General features: G+C 41.9%; 1 protein-coding gene across 2 annotated transcripts in view; it reads right to left on the bottom strand.

Annotated features, from left to right (window-relative positions):
- LOC114676843 (uncharacterized) overlaps positions 1–16,433 on the bottom strand; it is a 49,430-nt gene that overhangs the window by 13,296 nt on the left and 19,701 nt on the right. Inside the window, exon 2 of one of the 2 annotated variants that reach the window (XM_077997945.1) lies at positions 4,786–4,889. The exons of the other annotated variant lie outside the window; for it this stretch is intronic. The gene's annotated coding sequence lies outside the window, so the exon portion shown is untranslated. The remainder of the gene's footprint in view (positions 1–4,785; positions 4,890–16,433) is intronic. 2 annotated transcript variants of the gene reach the window in all.

Genomic DNA, 16,433 nt, shown 5'->3' with positions numbered 1-16,433 from the left:
AGAGACAGGGTTTCTCCATGTTGGCCAGGCTGGTCTCGAACTCCCGACCTCAGGTGATCCGCCCACTTCAGCCTCCCAAAGTGCTGGGATTACAGGTGTGAACCACCATACCTGGCCATATTGTAAATTTAAATTATAATTGTATGTAGAAATAGAATGTATATTATGAATCCATTTATAGAGAAGTTATTTATTTATTTTTTTTTTTTTGAGAGAGGGTCTCATCCTGCGGCCAAGGCTGGAGTATAGTGGCACAATCATGGCTCACTACAGCCTTGAACTCCTGGGCTCAAGGGATCCTCCTGCCTCAGCCTCCCTAGTAGCTAGGACTACAGATAAGCACCACCACACCAGGCTAATTTTTAAATTTTCTGTAGTGATAGGGTCACGCTATATCACCCAGGCTGGTCTCAAACTCCTAGGCTCAAGTGATCCTCCCATCTCGGCCTCCCAAAGTGCTGGAATTACAGGCATGGACCACCTTGCATGGACTCATGTCAGCTAACAGTCCATCATATGGAGTCATTTATTTAATTATTTCCCCCTTGCTACATAGTTAATTTTTTTCTAAAATCTCATTTTTATAGAAATTCAGAGAACATCCTTGTACATACATTTGTCTGCATATCCATGTTTGATTATTTCCTCAGAATAGATTCCAAAATGTTGATTTACTAGATCAATGAGCATGAATATGTTTAAAATAGTATAAAAAGCAGTTTAAAATAATAATATAGTTATAAGTAACATTTATTGAGCACTTACTCTAGTACCAGATATTTTACAAAGAACTTTACCTACATTATCTCTTTTAATGATCACGTAAACCTAAGATGCTACTGTCATTTTACAAATGAGAAAATCTAGGCTGAGAAAGTATCATTTCCTGAAGTCACACAATTAATAAATGTCAGAGGCAGCATCGGAAGCAAGGCCAGACCCTAGGGCCTAATTTAATCCTCAAAAGTGAAAGTTTCACAATAAGATTGTTTGGGTTTGCACCTCACCTCCATTTACTAGCTGTGAAACTCGATACAAAATACTTAGTATCTTTGGCTTTGGTTTTCTCTAAACTGAAGAAAATAATAGTATCTTTCCCTAGAGTAAGAATTAAATGAAATAATGCCAGGCTCGGTGGTTCATGCCTGTAATCCCAGCACTTCGGGACGCCGAGGTAGGTGGATCACAAGGTCAGGAGTTCAAGACTGGCCTGGCCAACATGGTGAAACTCCGTCTCTACTAAAAATACAAAAATTTGTTGGGTATGGCGGCGCACACCTGTAATCCCTGCTACTCGGGAGACTGAGGCAGGAGAATGGCATGAACCCAGGAGGTGGAGTTTGCAGTGAGCCGAGATTGTGCCACTGCACTCCAGCCTGGGCAACAGAGCGAGACTCCGTCTCAAAAAAAAGAAAAAAAAAAGGATTAAATGAAATAATTTAAATAAAACAGTAGTGACAACACGAAAGAAGATCTCATTATAAATTAGCTACCCAATTGCTACCCTTATTACTTACAATGCTCTGAATATACCTTGCATATTTTCCATAAACCCTTCCCAAATTACATTCCTACCAGGAGTATTGTTGACAGATTTATGTAGGTGTGGCTTAGAGTGGGTTCCAAGAATGCTAAGAAAAATAATGCACCAAAATGTGACCTATGAATAATCCACTTCCTGTTGTTTGTATATCATACATGCCTCCTTACAGGTGTTATTTGAATTGGCCCCCACTAAGCTTCCTTTTCATTCTTTTCTATAGTATTCATTTTAGAAAGAGGAATGTAAATAAGTGAAGTGGGGGATTAAAAGAGTATTTTTGGTAAATCAAGCTCTTAAAATTAATTCAATTTAAAAGTTCTGGTTGATGAGGGCAAAGCTGATATTGTTTGAAATTAAAGAGATTATTTCCTCATTATCCTATTTTTTCACTATGCATACAACAAACTAGAGGAAGAGAAAGGGAGAAAAACAGGGTACCATCCTCTGTTTGCTGTTTCAAAAACATAGATGTTTAATTTATAAATGTTATTATTTATAGCAATTAATTTTTATCATCCTCATTGATCCTCATTGCAATTAAACACAAATTTCATTGTTGCCTTTACGATTTTCTGATAATTTGTGATCTATAGACAGTAAAGAAATTGGAATTAAAAAATAAAATGTGGCTGGGTGTGGTGGTTAATGCCTGTGATTCTAGCACTTTGAGGGCGAGGCAGGAGGATTGCTTGAGCCCAGGAATTTGAGAGCAGCCTGGGAGATATAGTGAGACCTTGTCTCAAAAAAACAAAATAAATACATAAATAATAAAATGTAATTATATTCAAAGTGTACAAAATTTGATGATGAATGTGTACAAAGTATACAAAATTTGATTATTACTTTCATCAAAAAATGGAAATTAATGGAACATGAAAAATCAAAACATGAACAATTTTTATATTTTTAAAAAATGTTATTTTTTGAAAACTACAAATGAGAATTAAGGAATATCACAATTTCAAATCAAAATTATTATTATTATTATTGTTATTATTATTAGAGACGGAGTTTCCTTCTTGTTGCCCAAGCTGGAGTGCAATGGCATGATCTCAGCTCACTGTAACCCCTGCCACCCGGGTTCAAGTGATTCTCCTGCCTCAGCCTCCCGACTAGCTGGAATTACAGGAATGAGCCACCACGCCCAGCTAATTTTGTATTTTTAGTAGAGACGGGGTTTCTCCATGTTGGTCAGGCTGGTTTCGAACTCCCAACCTCAGGTGATCCACCCACCTCGGCCTCCCAAAGTGCTAGGATTACAGGTGTGAGCCACCATGCCCAGCCCAAAATTATTTTTAAGTGCTGAAATTTTATTTCAATTTTTGAACTTAAGTATATTTTATATTAATATTTGAAACTAAAATCAGCATAATTCTAGCATTCAGTGTCCATCTAGTTGCCAGAATAAAGACTCCTTCTCCCATTTCAGTATGCTCAGACTATATGAACATTTATGAGTAAGAGGAATTATTCAGCTTTATGTAGTGCTGTTCCAAACACTCTGTCATTCTTGAGTTCCTTCAGAGGTACTCCTAACTGGGAACATGAAAACAAGCCAGAACATGGAAGGTCCTCATTACCTGGAAAATGATGATTCCATTAAGCAAGATCTACTGCATTCATGCTATCTATCTGAGTGCAAAGATTTGACCCTTTGTGCTTTCTTTTTACCTAGGCACTCCTGGACTGAAGAGCCTCTCTGTGCTTCAAGGCAGTGAATTTGTCTGACATTGGCAGCAGCATATCCTTAAACCTCCATATTTGGTCATGATGGCTTTTGGTTTCAAGAACATCTGCAGGACATGTGGACAATCCATCATTTCCCTGGGGTATCAATGATGTTAGCCTCGGGAGTGATCATTTAGGGTGACAGGTCATTCTGCAACTGCTTGGTCATTAGAATGACAAAGTTGTCTGTGTGTTTTGGTCTTGTTTTTTTTTTTTTTTTTTTTTTTTTTTTTTTTTTTTTTGAGATGAGTCTCACTCTGTTGCCCAGGCTAGAGTGCAGTGGTGTGGTCTCAGCTCACTGCAACCTCCGCCTCTCAGGTTAAAGTAATTCTCCCACCTCAGCCTCCTGAGTAGCTGGGATTACAGACATGGGCCACCATGCCTGGCTAATTTTTGTATTTTTAGTAGAGATGGGGTTTCACCATGTTGACCAGGCTGGTCTTGAACTCCTGACCTCAAGTGATCTGCCTGCCTCAGCCTTCTAAAGTGCTGGGATTACAGGCGTGAGCCAACGTGGCTGGCCTATGTGTTCTTTAATACACTTATTTGGTGGCTGTTTCAGTAATATGTGTGGCGCTTTCCAGTGTGGGATTCACAGCAGTGGTCTCACGGGCCTGGGTCTAAGAGCGGAAGTGAGTATTGCTCCGTAAGCATTGTGGAGAAGTAAGTATTGCTTCTGTCTTCAAAGTCTTTATCCAGAGAATCAAAGTAGAGATTGCCATCATTAGGGTTGCTGGTGCAGAGCCCTTTAAAATCACAGTAGATCCTCAAGCACATGCATCCCCTGAGAGGCAAGAATCCTAAGTGAGAGTTGTAAAGGTCCAGCCCTTCCAGTCACAATAATAGTAACTCAAGAAGCAGGGGCTGGGCATGGTGGCTCACACCTGTAATCCCAGCACTTTGGGAGGCCAAGGCAGGTGGACCATGAGGTCAGGAGTTCGATACCAGCCTGTCCAACATGGTGAAAACCCGTCTCTACTAAAAATACAAAAATTAGCTGGGTGTGGTGGCACACACCTGTAATCCCAGCTACTTGGGAGGCTGAGGCAGAAGAATCGTTTGAACCCGGGAGGCGGAGGTTGCAGTGAGCCGAGATTGTGCCACTGCACTCCAGCCTGGGCGGCAGAGCCAGACTCCGTCTCTAAATAAATAAATAAATAAATAAATAAATAAATAAAAGCAGGGGGCCCAGGGTGGCTGGTGTAGTAGAGACTGCAGGGCCAACTCCTCCAGCTCTGCAGAGCTCCTCAGGGCTCTGATTTAGAGGTCAGAGCCAGCCCTTGGCTCCCACATCTTATTTTGGGTACTGTGCTGCATTATTCGCATCTGGGCCTTGGTTGGGATCACCTGGTCCAGATCTACAAATCTACCAGAAAGCAAACCTTGGGGAACAAGCTTGGGGAGCAAGAAAGAAGTATTCATCTCTCCCTTCCCAGAAGACCATGGACTTCTAATGTAAATACTCTCAACATCTCAGCTCAGGAGCTGACTTTAAACAAAACGCCTCTTCTCACCTTTCTCCTAGTCATCACTCAAGCTTTCTCAGTGCAAAAAAGGCACAATGATCTGGTCGGGGTGATTTTCCATCTCCACTCATACAGGCAGGCACTGGCAACATCTTTTGCAGAAAAAGAGAGAAAAAAAAAATCGTGTGATCCCTGGTGACAGATAATCCCATTAGGCAGGTGAATAAAAGCTTAATATTTATATAATTGGAATTCAGTGGACCCTTTCAAACAGTGCTGAGATATTATCACAGTAATTTGAGTCACTAGGAATTTAATACCTTTATCTAGTTGGTGTTCTGGGGGAATACGTGTCTCTATTGTTTGTCAAGGGTATTTCATTGTTAGTTCAGTGGTTATGCGGTTATTCTTTCCTTCCTTCCTTCCTTCTCTCTCTCTCTCTTTCTTTTTTTGAGATGGAGTCTTACTCTGTTACCCAGAATGGAGTGCAGTAGTGTGATCTTAGCTCACTGCAGTCTCTGTGTCCTGGGTTCAAGCAATTCTCCTGTCTCAGCCTCCTAGGTAGCTGGGACTAAAGGCATGTGCCACCACACCTGGCTAATTTTTGTATTTTTGGTAGAGATGGCGTTTCATCATGTTGGCCAGGCTGGTCTCGAACTCCTGATCTCAGTTGATCTGCCTGCCTCGGCCTCCGAAAGTGCTGGGATTATAGGCGTGAGCCACTGTGCCTAGCCTATTAGCAGTTATTCTTAATTAATCCTTAAATTATGTGTTGAATGCTTCTCAAGAGCCTGGATTTCACCGCAGAGAGGCAAACATGTACATCTGTAAAGATTAGTATAACATTTCTTAATCTTTTTAGACAGAGAAGATAAAAAGAGTCACCACTATAATCCCTGCTCTTTGGGAGGCCGAGGCAGGAGAATCACTTGAGGCCAGGAATTCAAGACGAGCCTGGGCAACATAGTGAGACACCATCTCAACCAAAAGAACAAAAAGAAAAAACAATGAGGCCGGGTGCCGTGGCTCAAGCCTGTAATCTCAGCACTTTGGGAGGCGGAGGCGGGCGGATCACGAGGTCAGGAGATCCAGACCATTCTGGCTAACCCGGTAAAACCCCGTCTCTACTAAAAAATACAAAAAACTAGCCAGGCAAGGTGGCGGCGCCTGTAGTCCCAGCTACTGGGGAGGCTGGAGGCAGGAGAATGGTGGGAACCCGGGAGGCGGAGCTTGCAGTGAGCTGAGATCCGGCCACTGCACTCCAGCCTGGGCGTCAGAGCGAGACTCCGCCTCAAAAAGAAAGAAAGAAAGAAAGAAAAAACAATTAGCCAGGGAAGGTGATGCATGCCTGTAGTCTCAGCTACTCAAAGGGCGAGGTGAGAGAATTGCTTCAGCTGAGATAGTTGAGGCTGCAGTGAGCTATGATTGCACCACTGCACTCCAGCCTGGGTGACAGAGTGCAACCCTGTCTCTAAAAAAAAAAAGTATATATATATATATGTATACACACACACACACACGCACGTATGTGTATATATACACGTACGTATATATGTATATATGTGTGTGTATATATGGGAAATGTTTACTGCCTAGGATATGAACTTTATGCAATCACACAATAGAAAATTTTTAAATTATTTTTATTACCTATACTGTTTATTTTTGCTGATTACAAAATTAGTTAGTACTCATTACAGAAAACTTGGAAAATATAAAAAAGAACAAGGAGAAACTAAAAAGCACTTATATTTCTTCATCCAGACCTATTCGTATTCTGATGTAAGACCTACCAGTCTTTTTTCAGTATGTTTCTCTGTATAGATAATTCATTTCAAAAACTGGAATTTTAGCATATGTTTAGTTTTACAGTTTGATGTCTTCACTTAACATAATACAATTTTTGTCACTTATTCAATAGTCTTCTGTGGTATCTTTTTTTTTTTTTAGATGCAGAGTCTGATTATGTTGCCCAGGCTGGAGTGCAATGACTAGTCCCAGGTGCAATCATAGTGCATACAGCTTCAGACTCCTGTGTTCGAGTGACCCTCCTGCCTTAGCCTCCTGAGTAGCTGGGAGTACAGTTGTGCACCACTGCAGTGGGCCATGGTGTCTTTTAACGGCTGAAGAAGATCATACCATTACAGCTATACACCCTGTTTGTCTTTAGAAAAAAATTTTCCCCAATGTTTTTTTTTTTTAACCAACCAATCAAGCAGCAGTGAATCTGTTTAAACAAAATCTATTTAAGTTATTCCTTGTGTTTTACTATTATTTACTTGAAGCACATTTCTAGAAGTAGAATGTTTGGGTAAAAGTGCCTATACGGGTTGCAAGCCCCTGGTAACCACTGCAAACTACACACAGCCACCTCCTTCCCACTCTTCACTGTCACCCCACATTCATGCTAAGCAACTAGTTTATACTCCCACCAGAAATGCATATAAAATGCTGTCCCTGCACCATCCATTATAGGGAAGCATATGTTTTTTTCAGTATGGACAGATTATTTAATTACTAGAGAAGGGTTTTTATTTTCATACATTTAATTTCCTCTTGTATACCTTACCCATTTTTGTTTGTTTGTTTGTTTTGTTTTTTGAGACGGCATCTCTCTCTGTCACTCAGACTGGAGTGCAGTGGCATAATCTCAGCTCACTGCAACCTCTGCCTCCCAGATTCAAGTGATTCTCCTGTCTCAGCCTCCTGAGTAGCTGGGATTACAGGTGCGCACCACCACGCCTAGCTAATTTTTGTATTTTAGTAGAGATGGGGTTTCAGCCTGAACACGGTGGCTCATGCCTATAATCCCACCACTTTGGGAGGCCAAGGCAGGTAGATCACTTGAGGTCAGGAGTTCAAGACCAGTCTGATCCACATGGTGAAACCCCATCTCTACAAACAATACAAAATTAGCCGGGCGTGGTAGTGCATGCTTATAATCCCAGCTACTTGGGAGGCAGAAGAATCACTTGAACCCGGGAAGCGGAGGTTGCAGTGATCTGAGATCGGGCCACTGCACTCCAGGCTGGACAACAAGAGCGAAACTCCATCTCAAAAAATAAATAAATAAATAAAAATAAAAATAAAAGAGACGGGGTTTCACCATGTTGGCCAGGATGGTCTGGAACTCCTGACCTCAGGTGATCTGCCCGCCTCAGCCTCTCAAAGTGCTGGGATTACAGGCATGAGCCACCGTGCCAGGTCCCCATTCTTGAGCTGTAATATTCAAGTTTCTTAATGAGTTTTTACTTTGAAAAATAAAGATTAAGGTAATTATCCTATGTCATTTATTTGCAAATATTTTTCTACTTTGTCATTTTTTCCTTTGTAATTGTGTTTGGCGCGTTTTGACATACAGATATTTTAAATTGTTTGTGCTGTTAAACTTGTCAATCATTTCCTTTATGTTTTTTTCCTTCTGTTTTGTGTAATTACGCAGGAAAGTTCACTTGCGGAAAATTTATCCACGCTTATGATTTGTGTACATTTCCACAAGTATGTTATGTTTCGATGAAGTTTACCAAAAATAGTAAAGGTTTTTTCTGGCTGTGTGTGTGTGTGTGTGTGTAACCATTTGTCCTTTCTTTTTGACCTATAGACATTCCTGCCCTACAGAGTCCTCCCCTGCAGTTGGAAGCAACATATTTTTCTGACATTGGCAGCAGCATACACTCAAACCTTCACATTTGGTCATATAAATATGATCAAATGTCAAATACACACACACATACAGATTCTTCTAGTTATTCTATTACTTCATTTTTTAAGTTCTTTTTAAGTTCTTTAATCCATTTGGTTATGCTGTTGTAACATGAACCAAATAAATTTATTTTTCCCAACTGTCAACTAATTTTAGCAAAATCATTTGTCTTTCAATAAGGATAGATTACTAGCTCTTTTTACCCCCTTAATTTTAGTGTTATTTGCAAAACAAATGAGAAATATTGGTCTTTTGGCTCTTCTCTCTTCTTAACTTCTACGACTTAGAATCATAGATATTAGAAAATCACCGATGGTGATTTATTTATTTATTTTTTATTTATTTTTTTTTTTGAGACGGAGTCTCGCTCTGTCGCCCAGGCTGGAGTGCAGTGGCCAGATCTCAGCTCACTGCAAGCTCCGCCTCCCGGGTTCACGCCATTCTCCTGCCTCAGCCTCCCGAGTAGCTGGGACTACAGGCGCCCACCACCTCGCCCGGCTATTTTTTTGTATTTTTTTTAGTAGAGACGGGGTTTCACCGTGTTAGCCAGGATGGTCTCGATCTCCTGACCTCGTGATCCACCCGTCTCGGCCTCCCAAAGTGCTGGGATTACAGGCTTGAGCCACCGCGCCCGGCCCAAACCGATGGTGATTTAAAACCATAAAGAGGAGAAAACACTGATGTAAATATACTAATCAAGCATTTTACCTAACTAGTCCAGAAAGACTTGAATAACCAACCTACCAACGGTAATTGTTTTCATACTAGTAAAGCCCAAGATATTGAAAAAGATAAAAATGGAGGTAGAGAAGCTATTTCTTCCAGACTTCTAAGATACATAGTCTAGGGAAGAAATTATCAGAACCAAATTTAGCCACATTAGCGGCAGAACAGTTCCTTATCTTATGGATGGGTTCCTTCTCCTACCTCTGGTAGTGGGATAACTATTTGGCCCCACGGTTCCTGTGCATCCATAAATCCTTCCATCGGCTACTAATATTGACACGGAAGCTCTTCAGACTCTGGGGTTTAGCACAGGAACAAACAGGAGGTAATGCTACTCACTGTCACGGAGCCACTGTTCTTTCTGCTGCTTCTCCGTGTCTCCTAATTGGAGGAGCATACATTGCTGTCATCTAGCCTAGCATTCTGTGACCTGTTACCATCCTCCTGACCACCTACTGCCTCCTGGAGTAGTAGCTAAGGATCCTGCAAATGTATGGAGGCACTTAGGCTTCCTCAGAACTATGAGAGTCACTCCTAAATGATAACCAGAGGCACTTGGTTAACTCTTTGGTCCCCAGAAAATAGGTGTTCATAAAAATCTGTGTACTCCCAGGAATTTTGGATACCAATGTATGAACAGTCCTTAACATTGTTGATTAAACAACCCGCATTTATTGTTAGGGGCAGAGGTCAGTAATGAATTCTACTTTGCATTTACTACTGGGGAGAGACTGCCATTATCAACCAACACTACTTGCTGTCTCTTTAATCTCAGCACATTTGTCAAAACTCCAGCATGCCTGACTCTGTACCTCTGCTGGGTCTCATTTTGAATAAAGGAAGTCAGAAGTGAAAAAATGAAAACCACCTTCCATGTCAATACTGATCATTCAAATGTAGCCATGCTATTTGACTATATTACACACTAGGGATCTTGGAATGAATTTCATTTTCTACTAAATCGATTAAATTAAGGCCTGGTGATTTACTCCAGGAGCACAAAAAACTTGCTTGTTCCCTCATATCTATAATAGTGTCCATCACATATTTGTTGTGAAAAACAGAGTAACTACATAAATATTTATTTTTTAAACAGGCAATGCATGCATATAGAAATTCAAAAGATAGAAAAGGATATACAGTGAAAATTTAGTTCTCGTCTCCTCATCTTCCAGCCACACAACTCTCTTCCTCAGAAGCAATCACTGTTATGTTTCTTTCTATATCTTTCCAGAAAAAAACATACACATTTTAATATACATACACACAAACACATACTTCACACAAATTGTGTTATATGATAAACAGTTTTGTATCTTGCTTTTTTCCCATTTAACAAGATGTTCTTGATGTATCATTTCACAAAGAGAAAAATGTTAACATTTCATAAAAAGCTGCCTCAATGAAGGACATTTTGTATTTTTTGCCTAGTCAATATGAAAACCTAGTTATTGATAAAACTATTTCTACCTTCTAATGAGAATTTTAAAAACTATAAACACGGTTTAAAAAAAAATTTTTTTGGCCGGGCGCGGTGGCTCACGCCTGTAATCCCAGCACTTTGGGAGGCCGAGGCGGGCGGATCACAAGGTCAGGAGATCGAGACCACGGTGAAACCCCGTCTCTACTAAAAATACAAAAAAAATGAGCCGGGCACAGTGGCGGGCGCCTGTAGTCCCAGCTACTCGGGAGGCTGGGGCAGGAGAATGGCGTGAACCCAGGAGGCGGAGCTTGCAGTGAGCCAGGATCGCGCCACTGCACTCCAGCTTGGGCGACAGAGCAAGACTCCGTCTCAAAAAAAAAAAAAATTTTTTTTTTTTTTTAAGACAGAGGCTCGCTTAAAAAAAATTTTGAGTTTCCAAAAATAAAGGAATGAGGATTAATCCAGAAACTCCACATCTTCCTGGATGAGAGGGTACCCTATCATTCAAAAATTCCTCTAGAAGGCCGGGCGCGGTGGCTCAAGCCTGTAATCCCAGCACTTTGGGAGGCCGAGGCGGGTGGATCACGAGGTCAGGAGATCGAGACCATCCTGGCGAACACGGTGAAACCCCGTCTCTACTAAAAAAATACAAAAAACTAGCCGGGTGAGTTGGCGGGCGCCTGTAATCCCAGTTACTCGGGAGGCTGAGGCAGGAGAATGGCGTAAACCCGGGAGGCGGAGGTTGCAGTGAGCTGAGATCCGGCCACTGCACTCCAGCCTGGGCAACAGCGCGAGACTCCGTCTCAAAAAAAAAAAAAAAAAAAAAAAAAAAAAAAAAAAAAAAAAAATTCCTCTAGAGTATCGTAGGTTTCAGATGGATTCAAGCAGAATATTTTTTCAAAGATCAATAAGCGGCACGCTTAGAAGAGAAACAGCCTCTCTCCATCTAAGACTGCGAGTATTAAAAGCCACATGTAGAAAGCACCTGCCTAACATACAGCCAAACCAAATAAAAGCAGAGCCAAAGGAGCTGAGTCATGATGTGATCCTTTGAACCTCTGGATTCAGCTAGGCCTGAAGCAGGGCCGGGACTAGGGTGAAGTAAGTGAGGCATTAATTTAAGGGGCAAATTTTAAAGGGATGCAGAGAAACCTCAGTAATAAAAGAAAATGTAATATTTTCTTTTTTATAATAAAAATATTTTAATTCTTTAATTCAATAAAATATATTATTCCCTCTTATTTGTCAGAACATGAACATAGAAGATATTTCCAATAATACTTTTAAGAATCAAAATTAATGCCCAAAAAAATCCACGAGGAAAAAAATACTATTATTTATTTATTTTATTTTAATTTTTTTTAGACAGAGTCCTGCGTCTCTGTCACCCAGGCTGGAGTGCAGTGGTGCGATTTTGGCACACTGTAACCTCCGCTGCCTGGGTTCAAGTGATTCTCATGCCTCAGACTCCAGAGTAGCTGGGATTACAGGCATGCGCCACCATGCCCGGCTAATTTTTCTGTATTTTTAGTAGAGACAGGGTTTTGCCATGTTGACCAGGCTGGTCTTGAACTCCTGACCTCAGGTGATCTGCCTGCCTCAGCCTCCCAAAGTGCTAGGATTACAGGCGTGAACCACCATGCCTGGCCCAAAAGTACTAATTTTAAAAATACATGTTATTATTATTTTTTTAAGTTCCGGGGCACATGCACAGGTTTGTTACATAGGTAAATGTGTGCCATGGTGGTTTTCTGCACCTAATAACTCATCACCTAGGTATTAAGCCCAGGATGCATTACCTCTTTTCCCTAATGTTCTCTCCCAAAACTCACCCTCCCTTGACAAGCCCCAGTGTGTGTGGTTCTCCTCCCTGTATCCATGTGTTCTCATTGTTCAGCTCCCACTTATAAGTGAGAACATGCAGTGTTTGGTTTTCTCTTTCTGTGTTACTTTGCTGAGGAGGAGGCTTCCAGCTTCGCCCACATTCCTGCGAAGGACATGATCTCGTTCCTTTTTATGGCTGCATAGTATTCCATGATGCGTATGTACCACATTTTCCTTATCCAGTCTATCATTGATGGGCATTTGGGTTGGTTCCAAGTCTTTGCTATTGTGAATAGTGCTGCAATGAATATATGCACGCATGTATCTTTATAATTGAATGATTTATATTCCTTTGGGTATATACTCAGTAATGGGATTGCTGGGTCAAATGGTAAAATACTAATTTTTTTTTTTTTTGGAGATGGAGTCTCGCATTTTTTTTGGAGATAGAGTCTCGCCCAGGCTGTGCAATGTGCAATATCAGCTCACTGCAACCTCTGCCTCCTGGGTTCAAGCAGTTCTGCTGCCTCGGCCTCCCAAGTAGCTGGGAGGCTGCCACCACGCCCGGCTAAGTTTTTCTATTTTTAGTAGAGACGGGATTTCACTGTGTTGGCCAGGCTGGTCTTGAACTCCTGACCTCGTGATCCGCCCACCTTGGCCTCCCAAAGTGCTGGGATTACAGGCATGAGCCACCATGCCCGGCTAATTTTTAAATGAAAACAGGATCTTAGTCTGCACTTGCATGAGTTTACCTTACTTGGCTTCCCTCTAATCCCAGCTCTGAGACATTTTGGTTATTCCATGAGCAGATAATTTCTATACCTTTTTTTTTTTTTTTACTCAAGTTAATTTTAGCTGAGTTTCTGTCATTTGAAATTGAGAAAGCCCTGCGTAAAGTATCATTTCCCAATGCTACTGTAAGCATGACATCATTTCATACATGTGTAGTTCTTAGGAAAGGCTTGGTGCATGTATACATGCAGAGTATTGTGGCTGTTGTTACTGCAATTTCATTTCACCTCCTCTACCTCCTAAAATGCTCCAAACTCCTACCAAAATCGATTGCAGATATGCAAAATTGTAAAAGCACCTTGTCTGCACAGACCCCGTGGGACGACCCCAGGCGTCGTGTTCTGTATCCCCTATGCGTGGGTACTGAGATTAAGCTTCTCATGGGCTGCTCATGGCCGGTGGCCAAGTGTGGCAGAGAAACAAAGGCAGACCCATTTTTTACCTGGTGACTTTGGCTTGAGGACTCCCCGTCAACCTGGACAAAACTTTCTTAGAACTGCATGGCAGTCTAAGACTCTTCCTACTCACTCTTCCTTCCTCCCCTCTCTCCTTCCCAGGGATGAGATCAGTGTTGCGTCTGAAGCTCTCTCAACCCTCCTTTTTTCCGCTCAATTTTCCTTCACAAGTGTTTTCTCCAAGAAATTTCTCACACTTCAAATCCTATCTTGACATCAGTTTCTAGAAAGTCCTGAACTAAAATGTGTTCATAGTCTCTCTTTCTATTCCGGTGTGTACACTTCTTCCTAAATAATTCAGAACTATCCAACTTGTTACACACACACAAGCACACACACACGCTCATGTTCCTAACCAAAGGCTAAAACTCCTCGGCCATCAGGTCGGCCTTAGGGACTTGGTGCTGGTACTCAGGGGAAGTCAGGCTGCGGTTAAAACAGACTTACCAGGAACCACAAGCACTGGCAGATTATCAAGAAGTTGAATCACGGACAGTTACAAGGAGCTGAATCATGGACAGTTATTCCTCCTGATTCCTGTGTGGGCGTGGTTTGTGTGTGTGTGTGTGTGTGTGTGGTGTGTGTGTGTGTGTGTGTGTGTTTTACTGTAATTTATTTAATCAGTCAAGAAATATAAACAATTTCAAGTATTTTCTAGCTTAATTTTCTGAAACACCTAGATTCCTCGAACCCTCAAATTAGGACTTCTGGTGCATAAGCCATAGCTCCTATTTCCCACTGCTCACCTCTGGTGACTCAGGCACCACATGGGAACAACTAGGCCAAACACTTTGCCACCACTTATATTCCTTTAAGAGAGTGAGGAATTCTCCTTCAAGAGAGTGAGGAATTCTCCTTCAAGAGAGTGAGGAATTCTCCTTCACTTATTCACCACTAATTGATCTCCAAGAGGATTAGCAGGTCCTCTTGAGAAACAAAAACAGAATTCTTTTTTTTTGAGACAGAGTCTCGCTGTGTGGCCCAGGCTGGAGTGCAGTGGCACGATCTCGGCTCACTGCAAGCTCCGCCTCCCAGGTTCCCGCCATTCTCCTGCCTCAGCCTCCCGAGTAGCTGGGACTACAGGCGCCCGCAACCACGCCCGGCTAGTTTTTTATATTTTTAGTAGAGACGGGGTTTCACCATGTTAGCCAGGATGGTCTCGATCTCCTGACCTTGTGATCCACCCGCCTCGGCCTCCCAAAGTGCTGGGATTACAGGCTTGAGCCACCGCGCCGGTGGTTTTATGATATCTCCCTTAGCCAGCTCCTGATTTAAAAAAGGTTTTACGTAAGCAGTTGAACCAGACTCCTGCCTGTCTAGCCCATGAGGTTATACCAGCACCCAGGGACCTGGTACCCTAATCCTCACCAGTGGGTCATTAGGTGTTAAGATACAGACAAGCCACAAACAATGTCCAGGAATTCCTGAGCCACCAGATAGAGAACATTTGCATGCTGCAACAGGCAAGGCATATGCCAGCCCAGAAATCTTACCAGTAAACCAAAAAGACTCCTGCTTTACCTGGGCAGGTACAGTGGACTGTATTTACCGGTTTTATGATGCTGCCTTTGTCCCAAGGTCGTGATGACATCATAGCACTTGCAGGTATTGTTTCAATAATGGTTCATTTTACTAGGTACTGAGAATCTTCCTCCCATGGCCATCCACACTTCTATGCTACAAGCTGATAACTGTTATTGCTTCTAGAGAAAGTCTAGGTGACTGGCAGTCAGGCATAAGAAAAAATTTTTTCCTTTTTATTTTTCTTTAAGTAGAGACAGGGTTTTGCCACGTTGCCTTGACTGGTCTGGAATTCCTGGCCTCAAGTGATTCACCTGCCTTGGCCTCCCAAAGTGCTGGGATTACAGGCATCAGCCACTGTGCTCAGCTACAATTTTTTACTTTTAAATCCTTTTACATCTACTGAAGTTGGAGCTACATAATTGCATCACCTACTCAAAAAAGAAATAAACTAAAATAACACAGAAGTTGTGCTATTCCTACAGAAATTTTAGATGGCCTTACCAGTATCAAAGCAGGGTTCACAATTTACACAATTTGGAAAGATACTATTCTTCAGTCTCTAGGTCTTTCTCTGGCACAAAACTTTTCCAGTGATATTTTAGTTTTCTACCACCTGCCACACGAACGAACACCTGGGTCTCTCTCCTTCCCACCTCTGGGTCCTGCTAAAAACATCATCCATTCTTCCATCAAAAACAGTGTTTCAATATAACCATGGAGTCTATCATCTGAATCTCATAATACCTTCTGTCCAAGGTTGATAATTTCCTGGCTGGCCCCAAACACCCTGTACTCACCTTCTGTATTAGCTGGTTTTTGCATTGCTATAAAGACAGACCTGAGGCTGGGTAATTTATAAAGAAAAGTGGTTTACTTTGGCTTATGGCTCTGCAGGTATTCAGGAAGCATGGTGCCAGCAGGTATGTCAGGTGAGGGCCCCAGGAAGCTTACAATTATGGCCAGAGGTGAAGGCACACCACATGGTCAGAGAGGGAGAAAGAGAGAGAGGAGGAACCAGGCTCCTTTAAACAACCAGCTCTCACTTGAACTGAGTGAGAACTCACTTATCACCAAGGGAAGGGTGTTAAGCCATTCATGAGGGATCTTCCCCGAGGATCAAATCACCTCCCACCAGGCCCCACCTTCAACACAGACGATTACATCTCAACATGAACATGAGATTTGGAGGAGACAGACATCCAAACCATATCACCTTCTAATATGCTAAGACAAAGTAAAATTTTTCCAT

This window comes from Macaca mulatta, chromosome 3 (assembly GCF_049350105.2).
Source record: "Macaca mulatta isolate MMU2019108-1 chromosome 3, T2T-MMU8v2.0, whole genome shotgun sequence".
Classification (NCBI taxonomy): domain Eukaryota; kingdom Metazoa; phylum Chordata; class Mammalia; order Primates; family Cercopithecidae; genus Macaca; species Macaca mulatta.
Note: the sequence above shows the minus strand (reverse complement) of the source record. Positions and strands in the feature narration are given on the sequence as shown.